At 39.6% G+C, this 25,456-nt stretch overlaps 1 pseudogene; it reads right to left on the reverse strand.

The window, feature by feature from the left end:
• Positions 1 to 11,964: 11,964 nt before the first annotated feature.
• On the reverse strand, positions 11,965 to 23,893 carry LOC118670816 (annotated as a pseudogene).
• Positions 23,894 to 25,456: the final 1,563 nt, after the last annotated feature.

The following is a 25,456-nucleotide window of genomic DNA, read 5'->3' on the forward strand; positions in this document are numbered from 1 at the left end:
TGGGGGAGGGGTGGTTGGGGCTCCGCACCCTGTCACACACAGAGCCGCAAGGCGATCAGGGGGTTGGGGCACTGCCCCCTATCATGCTGATCCCAGTGCCGGGAGGCCTCTCGGCTCCGCTGATCCCGGTGCTGGGAGGCATATTACCCTTTTACTATATAGGATAGAGGCCTGGTGCATGGGTAGGAGGTGGCTGGTTTGCCCTGAAGGGTGTCCTGGATCAGGGTGGGGGTCCCCACTGGGGTGCCTGGCCAGCCTGGGTGAGGGGATGATGGCTGTTTGCAGCTGGTCACACACCCTTCAGGGTGGGTGTCCCCACTGGGGTGCCTGGCCAGTCTGGGTGAGGGGCTGAGGGCTGTTTTCAGGCTGGCAGGTGACTGAAGCTCCCAACCGCTCTTTTTTTTCTTTTTTTTTTATTCTGGGCCAGCTTTAGCTCTGGCTCTAGCTCTGAGGCCTCTGCTGCTGAAAGCAGGTATCTGGTTTGTTTGGGTTCTATAATCGAAACACTGTATCAACTCCAGCTCTGAGATCCCGGCTGGCTGAAAGCAGGTTTCTGGGGTTTTGTTTAGCTTCTATATTTGTAACAATGTTTCAAACTGCAAGCTCAGAGGCCGGCAAGGCAGGCGGAGAATGTTGGAGTCCTCCGTCACTGAAGCAAGCAAGCCTCATGTTAGCTTCAAGCTGCCTGGCTGCCGGCCGCCATCTTGGCTGGCAGTTAATTTGCATATTGCCCTGATTAGCCAATGGGAAGGGTAGCGGTCGTATGCTAATTACCATGTTTCTCTTTTATTAGATAGGATTGGTGATAGAATTGTTGTTGCTTGGTCAAATCCTGCTGCAGCTTGACCCTTTTCAGTGGGAACTTGGTGATTAATAATGCCCATAATTGCTTTTCCTCCTTCCCTCACAGCTGGTAGAAGTGATATATATCACAAAGAAACGTCCAACTGAGTTTTAAATATAGAAAGGAATTTGGGATGTAGGTCTATTGGGCTCTGCCTCCTTCCTGCACCATGAGGGGCCGAAGAGCCTCTCCCTTGTTAAGGAGAGGGCTCAGTTCCGGCACACAGAGCAGTCTTAGTAATACTTGTGATTGCTGTTCCAGTTCCTGGCTGACAGGAAAGCCTTCCTACAGCCTTAGGCTTTGGTAGAGGCTTTCCTCATTTGCAGCACTGGTCTAGGGGTGCAAGTTAATGAACCAATGAGCAGGATTTCCTCCCTTGCATCTTTTGCTGATAATTAGTTGATGCAGGGCTCAGGGATTCAAAATGTCTCTTTTAAGACAAAAAGCTGTTCCCATGCAGGGAATCAACCATAAGTGTTCAACAGGAGCTAAACTGACAGAGATTGTTTCCTGACTCAGTGCCTATGATGGAATTTAGTCAAATGGAGAAGCGCTGGGGAGGTGAGAAAGTGACAGTGGGCAGTGACCATGACTTTGATTTAGAAACTGATTTTTATATCACTTGAGATAATTCAGTAACTTTCCAAAAAGACAGAATGAATTTATATAATTAGGTTCCACAGACTAGTGAAATCCCTTTCTTATAACTTTATTCTTTTGCTCTGAATACTGGCTCTTTAGGAGAACTGTTGTACGAAAGGTGGGGAAGGAAGAGAGGAATCACACAGCTTCAAGCAACAGATTACCTTGAACTTAAAAAAAGGCAAAGACTTAAAACTTCAAGTAACTCTTGCCAAGAGAATTCCACAAGATGCAGAGACTTACTGATTATAAAATGCATTAAGGGAATCAAAATATGCCACTTGACATAAGGATTATTTTGAACTGAAGGCAATTGAGACAAAGCAGACACAGGAGGTATGTTCTCCTATCTGACTAAAAGCAGGGCATAAATTTCCTTTTCATAAAGAAATATCCATTTGTAAAGGTACCCCCTCTCCTATATCAGGAAAGAAAAAGGACTCATCACTGGAGATGACACTAAGATGAGTCTGCATAAATAACCTGTAGATGAAAAAGGGGCCACATAGTAAACCTGAAAAGCTCAGGGAAGGCTTACATGGCAGGCCTTAGACACTCAGACCAAAAGTAACCATATGGAATGATCTTTCACCTCAAAACATAATATGAACTATAGCTCTAATCAAATTACTTTAAGTGATGAATTTTCTCATCAGAAATATATTTTTTAAGAAAGGAAACAGAAATTCTAATTGTTGGAAGTGACTTCCATCATTCAGATAACCCCCTCTTGAAAGAAAAGAAAAAGCAATCTTAGAACTTTTAGAAAACCAAGAAATATTATCACTAATTAGATGTTTAATATTGTTCATTCTAAGTAGCATATTAATGGTAGGTCAAATGTTTAATATAATACAGCTGTATTTAGTGTAGGCTTTATGGAACAACCTCTTACATTAATGTACCCTTATTTCCATTTAAAGAATAATGGCTAGAATTTATGTAATAATTCATATTTTATGAAGTATTTTAAAATATATAATCCCACTTGATCACTCAATGTGCTCTAATCTGGACCACAATTTTTCCACATTCAATTACTGTAGAGGATTCAAAGTTAATATTACTATTGCTTTTATGATATTGTTATACAACCCCAATGTACAGCATTGTTCCCATTAAAAAACATTATATGATTTATAACAATCTGTCTAAAATGTCACTTTTAAGAATGCGTTGCTGAAAAAAAATAACTGCTTTCAAATGATTAGCTTTTTAAATTCTATAATCCTATTTATTTTAATTCACCTGGTAAAATAGTATTAATACACTTTAGTCTAAATTTCCTGATTTCCACTTTTTGCCTTCATTGCAATAAGGGAACTAGTTACTAGTGTTGGTTCTTTAGGACACTGTCAGTGAAAGAGAATGCCAAAACGGATATTGGACAATATACAGGGATTCCTTAAAAACATGTCACCACATTCTCATACTTTAAATCCATATTACTTGGTTCCACGCTTTAAAGTTGAGCACTCTTTAATTCCTCTTCAAAGCAGTTACAGAAGAGGCTAAGGTTGAATTATTCCCCTTGATGGTTGAGAGAGTGATTAATATCTCTTTGGCACAAGGATAATTTCACCCAGTGGTAGGGCAGTGATATGCTTCCTCATCCTTAATCGTCTGTTCTCTCTCAGTGCTAAGGCAAACTTCTTCAGTACACCGTGCTGTAAGTGAGCCAAGAAGGCACTGAATTAATTGCCCTTGCTCCAAGCACACTGGACAGTCTAGAAGCAGACAGAATCACATAACTCCAAAATGGATAAGTCAGACATCAGCCCACAGTAAAATGGCTGGAAGAGGCCTTGGTCTCAACTTATCTTTGGTCTTTTTTACCTCCCTATAACACACTTGTCATAATACATTTTTGTTCTTTGTGCCAAATAACACAACTACACAGCCAAGAGTGCTAATTATTCCAATTTACATGAGCTAAGGGATTAGACAATCATTGTACAGACTGCATCTCAATCCAAGCCTATCCATTCAATTCTACATCTTTCTAATTTTTATCTGTGAAACATAAAACAAACTTACCCTCTTTTTTCATCTGGTTATTCCCCTCCATAACACCCAGGTGATATCAATTGTGACCTAAATTGGAGAGGCAAGGAGACTCCTAGTAGTTATCCTACTGATTCAGATCTGCAGACCTGAAGACTCACTCACTCATTTGTTCAATAGATATTTATTAAATGCCTACAAGGCATTCTGCTAAATACTGTGAGAAAATAAAGATGATTCAGATCCAGGGCATATCCTGAAAGGATTTACTATCAGTACAGATAAAACATGCACAGAATAGCTACTATAATGCCAGGAGTGTACACAACTCATAGAGAAAAAGAGCCACCATAAGGCAGGTAAAGACAAAGAGCTGTTGAGTGCTAGCTGATAGAATCTGAGAAAGTCTCATAAAGAAGGTGGCATGTGAGGATAAGTAGGGTTTGAACCTTGGAGAGGGAGGGAGGGTCATTTAAGCTCAGTGAAAGCCTGAGCAATAGTAACAGTGGGACAGAGCACCAGCGCATACAGCAACTCCTGACAGTTCAGTAAAGTACAAAGAATCCTACACTTGGAATCAAAGCCATGGGTCAAACCCCAAATTTGCTAGCTTTTAGTTTTGTAACCTCAGTCACTTAACTTCCCTGAGCTTTAGTTTGCTTCTGTAAAGTGGGAACAGTAAGTATTTTCACATTTGCATGCTGTTGTGCAAATAAAATAGGATAATGAAAAATTAAGGTGCACAATTATAATTAAACTCACATCCCTTTTTCTCAAGACTTCTCCCCATTTGGTCCACATTTCTGCCTCCTGATTTCTCCCCACAGTTTTCCTCACCTTGCCTGCAATACCCCATCCTTTCTCAACCGAAAAATAATAACAAGAATCTCATGAAATAGTTATCCCTGCTTCTTCTGAGGCTGAGTGTAGGCGGTATTGTTTTACTTTTGAAGATGGCTCCAGATTGACATCCTTGCTAAAACTACCCACACAATTTACACCCAGTGAGAAACAGCCTTCCAAATTCATTGGAGGACATTGGAGTTGATATTTTTGGCTCTTCTTCCAGTGCCATTTCACTGTGATAAATATGCAGATAAGACAACCTAATATGTGTCAAAGTCAAAGACACATATAGTTCCTCAAAATTTCTTCTGATAATCACATCAGAATTTCCTTGAACCCTAGGTTATAAATTATAAGTAATTATGTTTGTATGATGAAACTCCTTCTAATACAAGCCTATAATCATAGCAGAGCTGACAAATACAAACATAATAGTTACACTGTTGATTTTGATCATTTAAAATTACATATCAACTAGAGACCCGGTGCATGAATTTGTGCACCAGTGGAGCCCCTCAGACTGGCCTGTGGGATCGGGCTGAAACTGGCTCTCTGACATCCCCTGAGGGGTCCCGGATTGCAAGAGGGCACAGGCCAGGCCAAGGGACCTCTCTGGTCCACTATCAGGGCTGGGGAGGGACTCAGGAGGTTGGCCAGCCAGGGAGGGACCACAGGAGGGCTCCAGGGTGTGTCCAGCCCATCTCACTCAGTCCTGATTGGCTGGACCCCAGCAGCAAGCTAACCTACCAGTTGGAGCATCTTCCCTCTGGTGGTCAGTGCATGTCATAGCAAGCGGTTGAGCAGCCTTAGCATATCAGCATATTATGCTTTGATTGGTTGAACAGCCAACTGGACAACTGAACACTTAGCATATTAGGCTTTTATTATATAGGATAAAGAAATGTCTTCCTTTTGATCCCAAGTTAAAAAGCTAGATATAGAAAAAGGAAATTCCCAAGGGCAGGATTTATGGTTTTCATCTTTGTATTCCCAGTGATTGATACAAAGACTGGCATATGCTAGCTGCTCAATAAATATTTAGACAAATGAATGAATGAGTGAAAACATCTCTAAACCTGCCTGTAGTTCAAACTTCCAACACACTGCATGTTTTCTTGGTGCCTTAAACTCAAGAGGTTACAAACCTAACTCAAAAATATATCATTTTTTTTTATTTTTTATCTCTATCAGTGATACCATCATTCTCTGAATCACCCAAAATCAAATCTGCATAGGTTTCTCATCTCATACTCATTCCCTTTTTATCAGTTATTAATTTAATTCCTATTGATGGTTTCTCTGGGAAAATCCTCATGTCGGTTCTTTTCTCTTTCGTCTCCACTATCAACTACCTAAGACCATGGATCAATTTATCATCCTATGACCATAATCATTTTGCTCCCTGAAAGATAGGGGAAACACTTCCTTTTCAGATGAGTTGTCTAAACACTTTAACCTGGCACTACAGATCCTTCATGATCACATCCAGAATTATTTATATAGTCCTAATCTGTACAGGTCCATTACATATACTTTATGTCCCAATTCAATAGGATCACTACACATCATTTCTTCAGACTCTACTCCTTTTCTCAAGCCTGGAGAATCTTATGTATCCTTGATGTCCAGCTCAACCATAAGTCCTCACTGATCTCCTTGGCCAAAATAAGTAGCCCCTCTGCAGTCTTCTGGATCACTTAGTTCAAACTTACCTCATTTGGCTTTATATTTTAGAAGTGTATGTATTTGTTTTTATCATCCTCACTAGCTCATAAATTCATCCACTTGTTCCAAAATATATATGGAGGACCTATTATGCTCCTCAAGGAGCTGTAATGAATGTTGGGGAGTCATCAATAAAGAAGACAGTCATGGTCTCTGCCCTGGTAAAGCTTCCTTTGCATCAAAAGAAATAGGCGTGTACAAGGAACAGGAAAAAGCCAGAGTGGCTAAAGGTGTAAAGTAGATGAGGCAGGACAGGGGTTGCCTCTAAGGGTCATTTTGGGCCACAATAAGAAATGGAGCATTCTTCTAAATGAAAGAAGTCATTCATCGACTTTGTGCAGAGGAAAGAGATATTGGATTTAGATTTGTCAGCAGTCTCGCTGGCTGCTGTGTAGAAAATGGGTTGTAGGAAAACTGGTTAAAGAGGCTATTCACATATTTAGGCAAATAATAATAGTGATTTGCTCTAGAGTAGTAACAGTGAAGATGGAGGAAAGTAGATGAATCAGGGGTACATTTTGGAGATAAAGTCCACAGGACTTATTAATAGATTGAATGTGGAAGGAGAAAGAAAAAAAAAAGATGACTCCTAGCTCTTTGATATGAGCAATTGTGTTAACACATTTTTTGAAGTGGAAAATGTTGAAAGCAGAGCAGGTATAGGAGGGTGATAGGTAGATGAGAGAGGCTTGAACATGTTTTAATGCTAATTGAGATGATCCAGTAGAGAGGAAATGATAAAAGATACAAAGAAGAAATCAATCCTAAGGGATCCAAGGGTCACAAAGTCTGCTATCCTGCCAATCTAGTTGTTGGGGGCTCAGTGTCATTAAGTAAATGAGACTTTAGACCATGGACACTGGCTAGTCAGTATGGAGGAACACTGGATTATACATGCATAAATAAATGAATATTTGTTCAATTACAACAATTCTCCATCCTAATCTATATATCTTTCAAGAGCAATATTAAAAGAAGAAATATTGAAACATTTTTTGTGATTATTCCCTATCTAACCCTCACTGGATAATTTCCATCAGCATTCAAACATGTTCAAGGCAGGTTACAAAGCCATATGCATTGTATAATATACTACATTTACACACACACATGCATTTTATACAAAATTAAGGATATCATTAAAATGTAAATAGTGAGTATTTTTAGAATTGGATTACAAATAATTTTTTTCATTGTTTATACTTTACAAATTTTTTATACTGAACATGTACTTTTTTATCTTTAAAAAATAATAATTAGATAAATATCTTAGGCCAGTGATGGTGAACCTATGACACGTGTGTCAGAGGTGACATGCGAACTCATTTTTTTGGTTGATTTTTCTTTGTTAAATGGCATTTAAATATATAAAATAAATATCAAAAATATAAATCTTTGTTTTACTATGGTTTCAAATAACAAAAAATTTCTATATGTGACACGGCACCAGAGTTAAGTTAGGGTTTTTCAAAATGCTGACATGCCGATCTCAAAAGGTTCGCCATCACTGTCTTAGGCTCTCATTGATACCCAAGTTCTGGATGATTTTTCAGGGAGAAAAAAGAGACTAGCACAGTCAGCAGCATAGTTTTACTCAAGGCATTTGCTCTGTCTCCCTAGTCTTTCCTCCCACAAGGAGTATGTATGGCCTCCCCAAGTCTACTACTGAGGTCCTAGCCACCATCTCCCACCTGCAGGAGCTGCCGCTTATCAGAGAAAGCTCCTTTACCCACATCAAGACTCCAGTCAAGATGCCCACAGCCATCTCTCAGGCCATCAACTATAAATTAAATTTTTTTCCCCAATAGGCATTACATTCATAAATATTAAAATTCAAAAGTACAGACAGTATATAGTGAAATCTCCTCCTCAGATCCTTGTTCCCCAGATGCCTAGCTCCCCTCCCTTGGTGAAACAAGTGTTTTCAGTTTCTCATGTAACCTCCTAGAGATAAATAATGGAAAATAATTGTTTAGATTTCCTAAATAATGAAAAATATTTCATTCAGAAAAATTAGAAAATACAAATGACCACTAAAAAGACAATAGAACCATCCCTCTGATGCTGTTAACATTTGGGTGTGTATAATTTTAGATTTCTCTGTGCTTAAATTAACACCCATGCATATCTAAGAAATTATAATGAAACAAAATAATTAAATTTAAAAATATCTCTCTGGGCTCAGAACCAAGATGGCGGCATAAGGTTTATACCTGTACATGCCGCCCCCCACAACCACATTAAAACTACAACTAAAAGACAAAACGGCTATCATCCAGAACCACCGGAAAGCTGGCTGAGTGGAAGTTCTACAACTAGAAGGAAAGAAGAAAGCGCATTGAGGCTGGGTAGGAGGTGCAGAGGCGCCAAGAGCAGAGGTACGAAGGTGCGCGAACCGGACAGCAACTGGATGCGCGGTTCTTTTCAATCGGGAGATACAAGCTCCTGACTACACTGAACTCGTTTCCGGTGAGACTCTAGGGACCCAGACTCCTATGGGGAGAAACTGGATTGTTTGGCATCGGGTCGGAAAGGAAAGCGAGGGTGGCTTTCTTGCAGAACTGCTCGCAGGGATCAGTGTTACTGTGGGGGCCCGGGACTCGGGGACACGAGGACACGGAGACCTAAAGACCTGGAAACGGCTGACGGGCAGCCATCCCTGCTTGCTCTGCCCTGGTGATTCTCTGAGACCCCGCCCCACCCAATTTACAACCCACCCAAGCTGTGCGCAGCGGTGCAAATGTCCTTTTGCAGCCTAACCTAACAAACTGCAGCTGGATCAGAGAGCTCCAAAATTTCCGAACCCCAAACAAAGAGGAGAAATCTGAAGCTCTTGTGGTAGCTCCTGCTGGGTGGACTCACACAGTGGTTGAATTTGCACCTCCTTGAAGATCCAGTGTACCCAGTGGTCAGATACCAGATTTCAACTCCTCACATCCATAAGTGACACACTCAAGAGGCAGACTCAGTGAGCACCAAAGCCCCACTGAAGCAAGTCCTGCCCCATAAAGGTGTCTCCAGCACAGCAGTTCTTCCACTATAGACACAGCGGGTCCTTGCAGTCAATTGGCCTGGAGGTCATTTCCTCCCAGGGATATCAACAACAATCAAGGCTTAATTACAACAAGACTGCACGCAGCCCACAAAGGGTGCACCAAGAGTGTCCACCTTAGGTGATTGGGGAGGCTGAGCCACTGGGCCCAATAGGACACCTACCATACAAAACCACTCTATCAACACAGGGAAGCAGCCAAAATGCAGAGACAAAGACACATGTCACAAAAGCAAATTACTGAATTTAGAGTTCAAAACCATAGTTATAAGGTTACTCAAGAATCTTCTACAAACCTCCAAGGAACGTAGTGAGACCTTCAAAGATCTTAATGAGAATACCAAAAAAAAAAAAAAAATGGAAAAGGACCAGTCAGAAATTAAGCATACACTGACTGAAATTAAAAATAATATACAGAGATCCAACAGAAGACTCAAGAATCAAGTCAAAGATTTGAAATACGAGGAAGCAAAAAACATCCATCTGGAAAAGCAAAAAGAAAAAAGAATCTAAAAATATGAAGATAGTGTAAGGAGCCTCTGGGACAACTTCAAACGTACCAACATCTGAATTATCGGGGTGCCAGAAGAAGAGAAAGAGCAAGATACTGAAAGCCTATTAGAAGAAATCATGACAGAAAACTTCCCCTACCTGATGAAAGAAATAGACTTACAAGTCCAGGAAGTGCAGAGAACCCCAAACAAAAGGAATCCAAAGAGGACCACACCAAGACACATCATAATTAAAATGCCAAGGGCTAAAGACAAAGAGAGAATCTTAAAAGCAGCAAGAGAAAAACAGTTACCTACAAGGGAGTACCCATATGACTGTCTGTCAGCTGATTTCTCAACAGAAACCATGCAGGCCAGAAGGGAGTGGCAAGAAATATTCAAAGTGATGAATAGCAAGGACCTACAACCAAGATTACTCTACCAAGCAAAGCTATCATTCAGAATTGAAAGGTCAGATAAAGAGCTTCACAGATAAGAAAAAGCTAAAGGAGTTCATCACCACCAAACCAGGATTATATGAAATGCTGAAGGGTATTTTTTAAGAAGAGAAAGAAGAAAAAGGTAAAGCTAAAAATTATGAACAACAAAGGGACAACAAATACATATCTATCAACAAGTGAATCTAAAAATTAAGTCAGAATAAACTGGTGAATATAATAGAAGCAGGGACATAGAAAGGAAGTGGACTGACAATTCTTGGGGGGAAGGAGGTGTGGGGGTGCAGGAAGAGACTGGACAAAAATCTTACACCTATGGATGAGGACAGTGGCGGGGGGTAAGGGCATGGGGTGGGGTGGGAACCAGGTGGAGGGGAGCTATGGGGGGAAAAAAGAGGAATATCTGTAATAATCTGAACAATAAAGATTTATTAATTAAAAAAATAAAAAATAAAAAATAAAAAAATGGATTATCATGTCACGATAGCGAGCACCATTAACTGTTATTGCCTGAGCAGCCGCATTTCTGTCATGGAAAATTTCAACAAAAGAGTGTGTATGTGCCAGCAAAGCTGTGGAGGCCATTTACTCGATATGCTATTCCATACATAACCCTATACTGTATACTTTATGAATCAATTAAAAATTTACAATTTTTAATTATAAACCTGTGTTTTCTATCAAAATTACCTCTTGCGTGAATTTTGGGACACCCTTTAATTAAGAACTCATTAAATACTTTTTGGATGCAGGAACTAAATTCACTTTAAAATAGCTACCATTTCCTAATACCCACTGGCTGTTCAAGACTCTCCCTGTACCCCTTTTTCTTACCCCTTCCCCAAGGATGAAGTAAAATTTTTTTAAACCAATGAGCTCAAACACAAAGTTGAAGAGAATGACTGCAAGTGCTTTCTTCACAAACTACTTTAACTAAAAAGATCCACAATCACTTATACATAATCCAGTTACCATTTCTTGAGGGCCTACTGAGTGCTGTATCAGGTACACTATTTAAATGATCTCTTATACTATTCTTTGAGGTAAATGATTTATTATCCAGTTATAGACAGTAGCTAATGACTTTTCAAATCTATGGAGTGCATATTATGTTTCACGCACTGTTCTACGCATTACCATGTTTTTTCATTCAACAAAATATTTATTTAGTATCTACTATGTGCCAGGTGCTATAGAGCAGTGATCAACAGACAAAATCTCTGGTTTTATGGAGTTTACATTGGGAAAGGTGAACAGTTATAAAAAATAAACAAGGAAACTAAAGTAAATGAGATCATGAAAGGTATCTAAATGAAAAAATAAAGCAGGCAATGGTGATATGAAGTTCTTATTAATCCTCATAGCAATTGTATGCAGTAGAAACAGTTATCTTTTTACGTCTAAAATAACTTGAAAGAGAGGGCTCAGTAACTTGACCAGGTTTTATGGAACTAAATATGGATGCACCAAGGGAGTCTGTAGAGGCTTTAGAGCCCCCTCCCCATAGAATGTCTATCAGCACCCCATCCCAAGCTTTGAAATGAGTAACTGGTGTTTTCTCCATCTTATGTTAAAAGCTCAGGAGAGCAGCCTCAAAACCCCAACACCTACCAAAGCTCTACAAGGGAACCATATGATTATCCCTGCTACTGCACTGTGCAAGTTCTGCAACTGCTACAATAGATGAAGAACAAAGCTGGTGTGGGATTTGTCGATAACAAAAAGAGAGAGAATTATCACTCATCCTAAAAACAACTCCAGGAGACAGGTATTATCCCAATAGGGACACCAAGGTGTGTGTTGTTTTTTTTTGGGGGGGGGGGGGCGTGCCTTTGATCATATTTTTATTCAAAATTAGCTGTCCAAAGTGATTTGACCATTATGGAATAAACAAATTTAAGTTTATGCCACAGGCTTCTTTTCTTCTGTGGTAGGTTTCTTTTCTGCAGGCTTCTTCTCAGCTGCTGGTTTCTTGGTAGCTGCAGCCTTTTTCCCCACCAAAGGCTTCTTCTGCTTCTTTAACGCCAACAGCTTTCTTTCCTTTCTTCCCTACCACAGGCTTCTTGCCTGGAATCCCCTTCTCATCTGATTTGGCTTCCAGTGCTGCTGCTGCTTTATCCACCCGAAGCTTGTGGTTCTTGGCCTGGCGAAGAATGGTGTTCCGACGCATAGGCTTTGCACATGGGTTTAGCTTCATTATGATTCTCAGGCTTTTCAGTGGATTCTTCTTCAGGACTTTGCAGTGAATCTTCTTGTGTGGAGCTCAGAGGGCTCTTTGGATCTCTGGGCTTTTCAAAATTCTGCTAAGGTCTGTATTAAGCATCTTGTGCATGGGAAGGCTGTAGTCACTCTTGAGGGAGGCAGCTCCACACCAAGTGCCATACAGCTCATCTAACTTGCAAAAAGCACTTTCAGTTCAAATGCAGAAACAGCCCACATGCTCTCCAGGCGCAAGTTTCGAAATGTTCAGTTTGCTTACATTAAGCAGAGTAATTCCAGGGATGTTTCTGAAGGCTTTGATGACACTATTATCCTCATTATAGATGATGCCAGGTCCCCTGCGCTGGATATGACGGTTTCTCATTTTGCCCTTGCCAGCCCTCATTCGCTAAGAGGCTGCCTGTCTCCAGCAAAGTCTCTTGAGAGAAAGCAAAGGTGTGTATTGAAAGAAGGTACTTTGGGATCATTTCTAAGGAAAAAAACACACAAAAGGACTCTTCTCACACACACCAAAACCAACCAAACAAATAAAAACAGTCTCAAAGCATCAATATGAAATGTTTGGCTGAAAGGAGAGGTGTCTTGAGTCTTAAGTACTTTTCCATTCCCTGAACAACTTATTGAGCTCCCCACCTCTCCCCCCTTATGATTAATAGAGCTTCATGAGCTGTTCAGTCTCCAGGCCATTTTGCTTTAGGAAGCTTTGATTTGAAAAATGAGACAAGTAGTTTCAGTGCTGTCATCATTAGGGGATAAAAAGAAATCTATTTAAATGGTTTTTAAATATTCACAAGAAGAGCCGGAGGGTCTTGGCCATGTTCCTCTCCTCTGTCCCTCTTGCCCAGATAACCTATTGCATCAGAATAATGAACACAAACTGTGACTCTGTCAGCAGATGCTGAAGACAGTCACAGGAGTGTGGCCAATGTTGGCCTGAGCTCTTGTCCCTCAAGAACTTGGGTCTTTAAGGATGTGGTTCAATAAAGGATCTTTGACATGGCTTCTCTCAAGCAGGATGCAAGACAAGATGGCTGGGGAAATAACAATCTGTTGTTTTTTTATAAAAAAGCTTTTAAAATTAGTTCCATGTAATTGGAACTTTTTAGCATCCAAGAAGATCAGAACCAAATCTGGGCCAGCTGTAATTACTGAAGAAAAATAAGCCTTTAAAAGGGTGTATAAATTGGTAGAACCTGTTTAGATGCATTCTGTCAAATGCATCAAAATTTAAAATGTGGATTCCCTTTAGTGATTCCACTTCTAGGACACTTTTAGAACAAATGGAGAGATATACTAGTATATACAAGAATATTTGCAAACACACTTTGTAATTTGAAAAACAACAACATAAACGTACATCTATAGAGGGATGGTTAATGAGTTATAATTTATCTGTACTAAAGTATATATTATGCAGTGAATAAAAAGGATAAGATCACCTGGCCAGTGTTGCTCAGTGATTAAGCATCCACCCATGAACCAAGAGGTCCCTGGTTCAATTCCTGCTCAGGACACATACCTGGGCTGTGGGTTCAATCCCCATAGGGTGTGTGCAGGGGGCAGCTGATCAGGAATGTTTCTCTCTCATCAATGTTTCTCTCTCTCTATTCCTCTCCCTTCCTCTCTCTCTAAAAATCAATAAAAGCATATATTTTTTAAAGGTTAATATATATGTGGTTCAACAAGGAAAAAGGTCTACAACATATTAATATACACGAAGAAAAAAGTAGGATATAAGGTAGTATATATGGTATGAACTCATTTACATAAAATATACACTCTGATGGCACTGCGCAGCTGTTGCTCAGCAAGAAGTTCCCTGCCACAGAGTTCCCTCCTTCCTATCATGCTTTTCCCCTTCACCTTCCTGCACTACAGACCAGGCAGCACCCAGAAGGGCCAACTAAAGAACCTAAGAGATCTGAGCTCTTAATTCTCAGTCCTTCAGTGACCAAGGCCCTGTTACCAGAGAAAGAGGGGACACCCATGCTTGGGAAAGGCTGTCTAAATTTACCATCTAACTCCAGCCATGTTCAGAGATATATCCTATATAATAAAGAGCTAATATGCAAATGATCATCATGCCCTCACACCCTCATGCCCTCACACCAGGGGGAACCTAGTGCCAGGGCCAAGGGACCTGAGGCTGCATCCCCCACCCCGACACCAGGGCCAGGGACATGAGGCCGGGCCGGGGGACCTGAGGCTGCGCCCTCCACCCAGCGGGGCTTGATTGGGGACCTAAGGCTACGCCCCCCGCCCAGCACTGGGCCAGAGGACCTGAGGCTGTGCCCCCCTCCTACCCTGTGGGGCTTGACAACGGTGGGGCCAGCTGGGTCTGGGTCTCACTCAATTGTGAGGCCTGCGCAGGTGGGTGGGGACTTGACTCTGGGTCCCGTGGCGTGCCCCAGACTCTGACAGGGGGGAGATTTTCATATACATTTTACTAATTTTCTTTCATCTCTGACACTTCTATTATAGAGAAAGGGCAAATAGCAATATTAAAATACAGTGGGGCCTTGACTTATAAGTGTCCCGACTAATGAGTTTTTTGAGATACCAGCTGTCTCTCAGCCGATTTTTTGCATTGAGTTGATAGAGTAATTTGAGTTAACGAGCTCCTTAACAAGCTCCTTAATGAGCTCGGTCTCAGAACGAATTAAACTCATAAGTCAAGGCCCCACCGTACTTCCTTTAATTAATTCCCTTTTAATGTGCACAAATTCATACACTGGGTCACTAGTTTGTATATAAAGATGGCCATAGTGCAATCTAACCTTGTGAAAAGGTGATTTGTTGAAAGATGAGTGCTGGGCTGCAGAGCAACTGCTTTTCCCATCATAAACATCTTCAATCTTTAAAAAAATATTTAAAGACCAGAATGATCCACACCAAATCCTAGCAGCCATTTGATCTTGGGCTTAGGGAGGCTGGGGTCTGGGGAGAGTAACCTGTCACTCTTTACTGTATGTAGTTCTCCATTAGTTGAATTTTCACAAGCAAATGATATTTTATATTTTTTATTTTTTATTTTTTATTTATTTTTTTTTTTTTTGAGATCAAGTCTTTAATAAAAACATTTTTTTTAAGTTAAAGATCCAGTATAACATAGCATTAGTCACCATGAACACTTTGGATAAATAAACCTTATGGAAACTCAAGTTAGTGACACAAAATTATACAAAAAATATACTGTGGTATGCACTATGAATTTCAGACTGGTGGTTTTAAATCACTAGCATCTTTTTTTTTTTTTTTTTTTTTATTGCTTAAAGTATTACAAAGGGTATTACATATGTGTCCATTTTATCACCCCGCCCTAGACAGTCCCCTAGCCTCCCCTATCCCCCAATGTCTTATGTCCACTGGTTATGCTTCTATGCATGCATACAAGTCCTTTAGTTGATCTCTTACCCCCCTACCTCCTGCCCCACAACCCTCCCCGGCCTTCCTGCTGCAGTTTGACAATCTGAGGCAGCTCTGCCTCTGTATCTATTATTGTTCAAAAGTTTATAATGGTCTCTATTATCCATGAATGAGTGAGATCATGTGGTATTTTTCCTTCATTGACTGGCTTATTTCACTTAGCATAATGCTCTCCAGTTCCATCCATGACGTTGCAAATGGTAAGAGTTCCTTCCTTTTTAGAGCAGCATAGTATTCCATCGTGTAGATGTACCACAGTTTTCTAATCCATTCATCTACTGATGGGCACTTAGGCTGTTTCCAGATCTTAGCTATGGTGAATTGTGCTGCTATGAACATAGGGGTGCATATATCCTTTCTGATTGGTGTTTCTGGTTTCTTGGGATATATTCCTAGAAGTGGGATCACAGGGTCAAATGGGAGTTCCATTTTCAGTTTTTTAAGGAAACTCCATACTGTCTTCCATAGTGGCTGCACCAGTCTGCATTCCCACCAGCAGTGCACAAGTGTTCCTTTTTCTCCACATCCTCTCCAGCACTTGTCGTTTGTTGATTTGTTGATGATAGCCAGTCTGACAGGTGTGAGATGGTACCTCATTGTTGTTTTGATTTGCATCTCTCGGATGATTAGTGACTTTGAGCATGTTTTCATATGTCTCTTGGCTTTCTGAATGTCCTCTTTTGAAAGGTGTCTATTTAGGTCCTTTGCCCATTTTTTGATTGGATTGTTTATCTTCCTTTTGTTAAGTTGTATGAGTTCCCTATAAATTTTGGAGATTAGGCCCTTATCGGATATGACATTGGCAAATATGTTTTCCCACACAGTGGGTTTTCTCGTTGTTTTGTTGATGGTTTCTTTTGCTGTGCATTTTTATATTTTTTAAATGATACTTTTAAGTTTATTCATCTTAGAAAGAGAAAAATTAAGCAAATTTAAGCAAATCAAATACAGACACGCTAGCAAATGGAGCTTTAAGCATATTGTGGTTTGTTTCAGCCATTTTAACTGAATACAATTTGAATTATGAAAATGTTGCTTTATTTCTCAATACACATTTGATCTCAAACTTTTTAATTCAATAAATGTATACTTTGTTTTCAACTTTATCAATGCAACCTTAGTTTTATTTTTCTGATCCAGGAATTTCCTTACAAATCTGTAAACCTGCCTGCTAGGTACTTCCACCTGGATGTTCCAATGTAGTTTAAACTGACATGTCTAAAACCAAGTCCATCATCTTCACCAAATATCCTACTTTTCCTAAGGATATTCTCTTCCACCCATCACCCAGACTTAAAACTCCAACACTTGTTGAGTAGTCCTCTGTCTTGTTTCCTCAATAAATTAATGGCCAGACACTTCTTGTGTTTATCTGTGGTATCTCTGACATCATTTCCTTCTTTGCCATTCCCAAAGCCAATCCTTAAATGTAGGCCTCCCATCTCAATGTCACCTTGTATATTTATTACAATACTAGAGGCCTAGTGCACGAAATTTGTGGATGGGTAGGGTTCCTAGCAGCTGTCAGCCAAGGTCTCCCTTCCCCCAGCTGCCAGCTGGGCCTCCCTTCGCACCACCTTGGCCTGGCACCACCCGTTCACCTGCTCCACCATCCCACCACAGCCCCACTCTCGTCAGGGCCCATCAGGGCTGGCAGCACCTCCACTGCCGCCTGCTGCCAGTGCTGTGTCGCCAACACCCACCATGTTCCATGCTACCCCTGGTGGTCAGCGCACATCTAACTCCCGGTTGGTCAAACTCCCACAGGTAGGGACAATTTGCATATTAGCCTTTTATTATATAGGATGTATAAGGATCTATAATATTGTGTAAATCTCTGCACCTCATTCCCCCCTCAATTGCAATCCCTAATAGACTATAAGCTCCTCAAAAGGATTCATGTTCTAGTCATCCCAGCACCCAGCATCATACCTACAATACAGTGGGTGCTAGAGTAATATTTTTTCAGTGAACAGATATATGGAAAGAAGCAGTTGGTCTTTATTTCTAGCAGATTCTCCTTTTCCCATTTCTATATCACCTACCTATATTCTTCAATAGTTTTCCCTAGTTGATAATTTAATGTATCATTATCATTGGTAATTTGCCACTTTTCAGATAAGAGCATATCCTTTCAAATTCAGTCATAAATGGAATTTTAAAAGCTTTATTTGATATATTCAGAGCTTTTCAAAGAAAATTTGAAAAATTCAAAGGTATAGAACCTGGAAAACTCCAATTTAAATTTCTATTGAGACTCTTACAAAACAGTAGAAATGAGCATTTATGAAACATTAGAGTGTTAAAGACCAATTCTCTTAATAGTCAATTCTTAAAAATTATTTTATAAGGGGAAGGAATACACATTAAGAATGGAATCATGTAATTTACAAATTATTTCTAAATAGCTCTCTAACTATGATGTTCAGCTTATTAGGAGTTGTTAATATTCTATTACTCAGAGGCCATTAGCACATTCTGCTAGCAGTATAGATCACATAATATCAAGTGACAAGGGAAGGACATGAAGTGTCCCAATTATTATTTCTTTTAAAAAGAGCTGTCGTGACCTTCTTCCCAGAGTGTGAACTATATTTTATAAAGTCTGAAAATGCTACAACCCTTCTCCATTAAATGGAAACCATCAGGAGAGGGGAAGATTACCTAAATTGAATAATAGCTAACATTTATTATCTATACTCACTATATGCCAGGCACAGTGCTAAGGGTTTTACAATAATTCACTAAATCCTCGCAAAAACTTTGAGATAGGTACTGTAATTATCCCCATTTTACATATAAGGAGACCAAGTCCCCACTGAGGTTTTAAGTAACATGACTAAGGTTACATAGCTTCTAAAAAGGGAGCCAGGTGTGGCAGTCATGGAGAATCCTTCACAGAAGAATTTGTCCTTCCTTGCTGCAGGGAGTGCCATCAGCAACAGCCTCAAGCAGTCAGCTCCTTCTGAGTTTTCCTCAATTGTATAAAGCAGCTCTCCCAAGAATATACCTTTCCCAGCCAAACCCAATCATTGATTCTCATTGAGGTTTAAAGTCTTTGGGATCTCTGGGGGATAGTTGTAATGGGTCTTATACATTCCAGGGCTCCCCCTGGGGCTGAGGTTTTGCTGGACCAGCATTGCAATTCCACTCTCCCTCTGCCCAAGCCTGCTTCCTCCTTCTGTCTATGGGAGTCAGTCCCTATAAATACCCTACCTGCCAAACTCCGTTCAAAGATCCATTTTTGGAAAATGGAGATCAGGTAAAGAGCAACTGTCTTAAAAGAGTGGATGATGTTCCAACTTTAGAGCCTTCAGAAAGGGAATATGGCCATGTGCCTTGCATAGCTCCTGAGAAGCTTAGCACTTGAAAGCAAGAGAAGGGGTAAGGCTAAAAAACTGATAGACATCTTAAAAACCTGTACTGATTGGTTGATCACCAGTCTCCTCCACTGCACTGACAATTCAGTGATTATCTTTCCCCCATGGAAAACAGGATTATTATTTTCTGGAGACACTGAGCCAAAGAAGCTCTAATCTTGGGTATACCAGATACAATGCTATGACAGAAAAAAAAACAACAGGGTTGGAGGGAAGGCAGATAATAAAAGCCCTCTTTCTCACCCACTCCCAGAGTACCTACAGACTAGTGTATGTATACACACACACTCTGAAGAGAAAGAGATTGCAGTATTCTTTTTTTAATACATGTTTTTTATTGATTTCAGAGAGAGGAAGGGAGAGGGAGAGAGAGCTAGAAACATCAATGATAAGAGAATCATTGATCGGCTGCTTCCTGTATGCCCCCTACTAGGGGGATCAAACCTGAAACCCAGGCCTGTGTCCTGAACGGGAATCTAACCGTGATGTCCTGGTTCATGGGTCCACACTCAATCACTGAGCCAGGCTGCAGTATTTTTTTATAGGAAACTGAAGGTACTCTCACAAAATACTTTAACACACTGGTATTTGGAGGTCACTTTCCAAATGAAACATACCAGTTGACAAATCCTTCACAAACACACTTTGGTCAATATTTCATTGCCTCCTTTTTAAGTAAAAATGAACAATCCAAAACACTTAAGGGAAATTTCCAACATGAAAGAAAAGCAAACAAAGGGGAAAAGAAGACTAGAGAAAACATAGCAACATAGGAAAATGAAACAAATGCTTTTAAAATCATTTTCAAAACAATAAGAAAACCCATCACATTCATAAAGCAAAACTGAATTTCTAAAAAAAAAAAAAGGAAGCATGAGAGAATAAAAAAGTAGTCTTGGAAGTTAATGTTATAACAAGTGGAAATTTTCATTGAAGTGTCAAAAGAAGAAAATCTCCAAAAATAAAAATGGGACCAAAAGAGAATGACTTGGAAATAAAGACTAAAAAATAAGAAACAGAGGATCAGTTCACAACGAATAGATGTTCCCCAAAAAGAAAATGATGAAAAGGAAATTATCAAAGAAAGAATATAAGAAAAATTTCCCTTACTGGATATAAATTTACCAGAGAGTATGTAGCACAGTGAATTTTTAAATTCTATACTATAACTCATCATGAAATTTCAGAACATCAAGGATAGATCAAAGTTCCATACATAGTCATATTCAAAAGAATAAAATCATCAAAATGTCATTATATCCTCAATATCAACACTGGATTCTAAAGGAAAATGGGGAGGGGGGAGAAGTGCCTTCAGAGTTCTGAGAGGCAATGTTTCTGATCCCCATGCCAGAAGCAGAGAGAGAGCCCTAAGGATTTAGTATCACCAATGAAATGTTACTGGGTAAAAGTGGCACAGTTCATTTCTGCTCATAGCTTACTGGCCAACACCACAAAAAGGCCAGGAATGGCAATCTGTACCATGTGATCAGAAAGGAGCAAAAACTGAAAATAGTTTATGAATTGTACTAGTCAGTCATATAGTGATGGAGATGGTCTAAGCCAGTGGTTCCCAAACTTGGCTATGCATCTAAATCACTTGGAGAGTTCTGGTTTTAATATAAATTTCCAAACCCCACCTCATATCTATAAAATTGAAATATCCAGAGCAAAGGCTGGTAACACCATTGCAGCCAGCCTGAGACCAACCTAAAGCTGTATACCTGCAAATCACAACACTAGAATACCTCAGGATTCCTTTCAAAGAAAGTATGCTATAATGCAGGGTACAGATTTTGGTGGACCAAGTTGTTTTGCATATGTAAATTTTACTTTATTAACAAAACTTTAAATGTTTTGGTTTCTTTTATTAAATCTTTCTAAGACTTTTTATGTCTTCACTAGTAGCCCTGTGCACGAATCCGTGGGCCAGTAGCTTGGTGCCACCTTCCTGTAGCTCTCTGCCCACTGCCCTGCCCTCATGTAGCTCCCCTCCACCCCCACCCCTACACCCCGCACTCATAGCTTACTGCCCTGCCTCTCCTGTAACTCCCTCTGCCCCTTTCCCCCTCCCCCCTCATAGCTTGCTGCCCTGCCCCCTCCTGTAGCTCTCCACGCCTGCCCACTTGTACCTCACTGGCCCACCCTCCTGCTGATCCATGATCTGGTCGTGATGCACTTGGTCATTACGCCTCAGGGCGTAATGGCTAATTAGCATATTCCTCTCTTATTATATAGGATAACTTACACAGAGTAAACCATTCCTTGTTGACCCTGAGTGATCATTCAGTTGGCCAAAAATTCCTACCTTTACTCCAGCACTTCCCTAATGGTATTTGGATGCCAGAATTAAGATAGATCTTAAATGATGAGCCAATAACAACAAGAGGTGAAAGTTAATAAATACAACTACAAATTTCTACATCCATATTACAAAAATAAACCATACAAGTATAATTGGGAAGACATATCCTAATAAGAGCACATACATGTATTTTAAAAACCAAGAGTTTTTTTGATTGTTAACAGCATGATGTTCTTGTCAAAAAACTAATGAGATCTTGGCACATTCTCAGAAGCAAAGTCTCCAAAATAAAGGAAGTTCTACTCTGCTCCATGCATGTGGGTTAGTACCTACAGTCATATATTTGGCTCCAGATAAAGTTCTTTAAAAGGCCCATTAATACATTAGAACCAATCTATTATAGTATTAAGAACATGGAATTCAGAATTCAAAAGATGGGAACTGGAATATCAGCTCCAGCAACTCGTGCATGTTAGTTTACCACTTGGGCTTAGTTTCCTTTCTGCCAAATGCTGATATTAATAATGCATATATCATGGGATTTTTATGAGAATCAAGTGAGAAAATACCTAGTAATATTTACTGTACTCTAAAGGTAAAATACTAGCCCTAACTGGTTTGGCTCAGTTGATAGAGTGTCGGCCTGCAGACCAAAGGGTTCCAAGTTTGGTTCTGGTCAAGGGCACATACCTTGTGTGAAGGAGGCAACCAATTGATGTGTTTCTCTCACACTGATATTTCTCTCTGCCTTTCCCTCTCTCTTCCACTCTCTAAAAATCAATGGAAAAATAACCTCAGGTGAGGATAAAAAATAAAATAAAATTAAGTTACTAAGCACAATGCTTATAAAAGATAAGATTCTCAAAAAATAGTTGAAACATTTTTAACTATAAGGAATTACACAGGGCAATCAATTTTAAGTTAACTTCATATGAAAATTATTCCTAGAACTGGGAAGATTTAGCTAGGAGAATGGTCATCTTGAAAAGAACATTGGGGTTGCTATGTTCAAATATTTGAAGGTTGTAACAGATAAAAGAACTAGAACCAATAAGTCCAAGTTATAGGGAGACAAATGGCTTTTAACTCAACACAGGACGAACTGTTCAATGAACAGTTGAAAAGTTAAGCTGCTGCTACATGAAGTGGTGAGTTTCACAGCAGTGAGAAGTTCTGTAACTACCTTCAGAATTTATAAGTTTATGTAAATCCCCTAGTGCTCCTCTATTGTGTGGAGGCTCTCTCTGGACATCTCATCAACTTACCAGTCACTTCAAGGTTGCAAAAATCAAAAACCAAAATCCTGTATTTTCAAGTCCCAGGATCATTTCAGCTTTGAACCCTTGCCCTATGTTTCCTGTGCCAATTGCCCTTCTCTCATCTCACAAAACTGAAATAACCAACGTTATTCCTCATTTGAGGGAAAATAAGATGATCACCTCCTTCAATGTCTAGCCCAAACAAAGCCCAATTTCCTTCCAGATGAATTTCATCCCATTCTGCACAAACCTTCAGCCTCTGACTCAGAGGCACTTATATAATCCATTGGAAGCCTATCATTTCTGCTGTTGTCAGCATATTATACTTTTATTTATCCAGAGAGTGGAGCAGGAATAAGAAAATAGAAGTTTTATTTATCAATTTTTAGTTCAACAAAAGAAAAACTTTTTAAACAATTACTACTTTCCAGTAATAAAGTGACTGTCTTTAGGGATTGTGATGGCCCTATCAGTCAAAGTGCTAGAACTGAGGCTAGGTAGGTACGGGGGTGAGGTGGGGAGTTCAAACTAGATTATTTTTAAAGTCCATTTCAAACATAAGAATCTATATTTCTAAGTATATAATGTGTGCTGATTTCAAATGGAGTAAAGGAAGAAAAATCACCTGCACATACAAATAAATGAATCAGGTTGAAATGACACACCTGCATTTGCTATAAACACTTTAACTTTCAAAATAAAACAAAAACTTCCATTTCAAATACCTTTTTGCTATTTTCTTCACCAAAGGTTAGTGTTTTCTAGTGATAATGCTTACAGTACATTACAAAGACATAGGAGTTTTCTAAGAATATACATATAAATAACAAAAAACTTAGTCTATAAAACTTGAAGTGATACTCCAGGGTGGCAATTACATAAAATCCTCTTAAAACGTGTAACAAGGCTTGAACTTGGTTACTGACTCCCCTTTCAAATTATGAAAAATCAATCACCCAGCAGGGTATGAAATTAAATGCATAGAACATAGGTGAACACAAAAATATATATAGAAAAGAAGCTACCACCTGATCATCCCAAAGCTGTTTCTATAGTTAAACTCTGTCTTTCTGACTCTTGCAAGGAGCAATGTGTTCCATTGAACAATTTCATTCTTTTAGTGAAGATGAATGTGGAGGCTTTTGACACACTTCCTTCATATTGCTAAGAGTATACACCTCCTCGGGAGAATATTCATTCTCTTTCTTAACAAAGAGCATGACAGTCTCAACCCCCGGCATTTCCTCTTTAATAAATAGGGAACTTGTACATGGGCTGAAAAACATCATTAAACACATTTCCTTTAGTCATGCAGTAATTTAGTTGCCATGGTAATCTTTGGTAACTTGAAAAGTACTTTGGAGTGTTCATTTCTAATGCTTGTTTTTAAAAATCCTAGAACTTTTTAAAGTCCTAGAGGATAAAGAGTCTGAAAATGCTTTTTTTCTTCAATTTCAAACCATGGACTCATTAAATAGAGCACAGCTATTCACAATATGACAGCCATTACACCTCTGACAATGATCACTTCATCATTTCCCAACTCAAGACATTCTTAGAGACTATCCATATCTTCCCAACTGAATGAAAAGCATTTAACTCAGGTCTCCGTGGCAGTGAAGAGAATTAATTCATGAAATAAGCACTTTCCCATAATAGCCTCCAAAGCTCACAGTTGAGCACTGCCATTTTGGCCTTCCATCAATAATAATAGGGTGACAAAGTACATTTGAAGCAGTTTAACAAAGAAGCATCAGATAACTTGGGACTTGAACACATCCAGGCTTTACCCAAGGAAACACTGTCGGACAGAAGGCTCTGATAATTCACAGCTCTAACCCACTCTGTTCATCAACCATGTCAGGGCTCAAAAGGTTTCAGGAAACACTGTCTGGAAGACTTTTTTTTTTTTTTGGCTAATAGCTACATTTGAAAACTGACCTTTAATCTTTATTTCACATTAACATCCTATCATTAGCCAAGGATAATACATGAGCATTTTTCAAATATGATTTCATGGACTGAAGATGTTCTAAAGACTTTTCATCCAAAGAAAGACACTGTTATTATTTTTACCAGACTCTGACGATATCCTGGGTTTTATAAAAGAACTTAAGTAAAATTAATGGTTTTACTAGAGTTAAATAAGCAGTCACTCACAATTCTTTTCTGCGGGGCTCTCCTGGTCACATTAGAATAGACTAACAATCATGAAGAATAGCAGTGCAGGCTAAGTGATAAAAGGAGTAGTGACCTGGAAGACAAGAGTCTGCTTTGATCTTAAGCAAACTTATTTACTACCCCTAAGTCCGTTGTCTCATCTGTAATCTATGAGCTAAATAGGAAAGCATGTGGCTCCAGTCATGTGTAGCTGGAACACAGAGAGAGAAGTAAAGCACACAGAAGAAAAGATGAGGTTTGGCCTGGTAGGGAGGGGCCAGGCCATGCCTTGTAAGTCTTCTCAGATAATCTGATATTTACCCTAAGAGCAGTAGGATATAACACAGTAAAGGATTTAAGCAAGGGGTAAAGTTACCAATGATGTATTTTGGAAAGCTAACTGTGGAGTTTGGATTGGAGATCAGAGCAGAGACATGGAAACCAGTCAGTAAGCTACTACCTCAATAGCCCAGGTGATTGATGGTGAGTGCTTAGAGTATGGCAATGAAGATGAAAATAAGGGGATGAACTTGAGAGATACTTAGGAGGTAAAACCAACAGGATTTTATGATGGAGGGTAGGGAGAAATACTTGTCAAGAATGGCTTGGGGGAAACACTTTGTAAAATATATGATTGGCTAACC

The sequence above is a fragment of the Myotis myotis genome, unplaced genomic scaffold (genome assembly GCF_014108235.1).
Source record: "Myotis myotis isolate mMyoMyo1 unplaced genomic scaffold, mMyoMyo1.p scaffold_m19_p_16, whole genome shotgun sequence".
Taxonomy (NCBI): Eukaryota; Metazoa; Chordata; class Mammalia; order Chiroptera; family Vespertilionidae; genus Myotis; species Myotis myotis.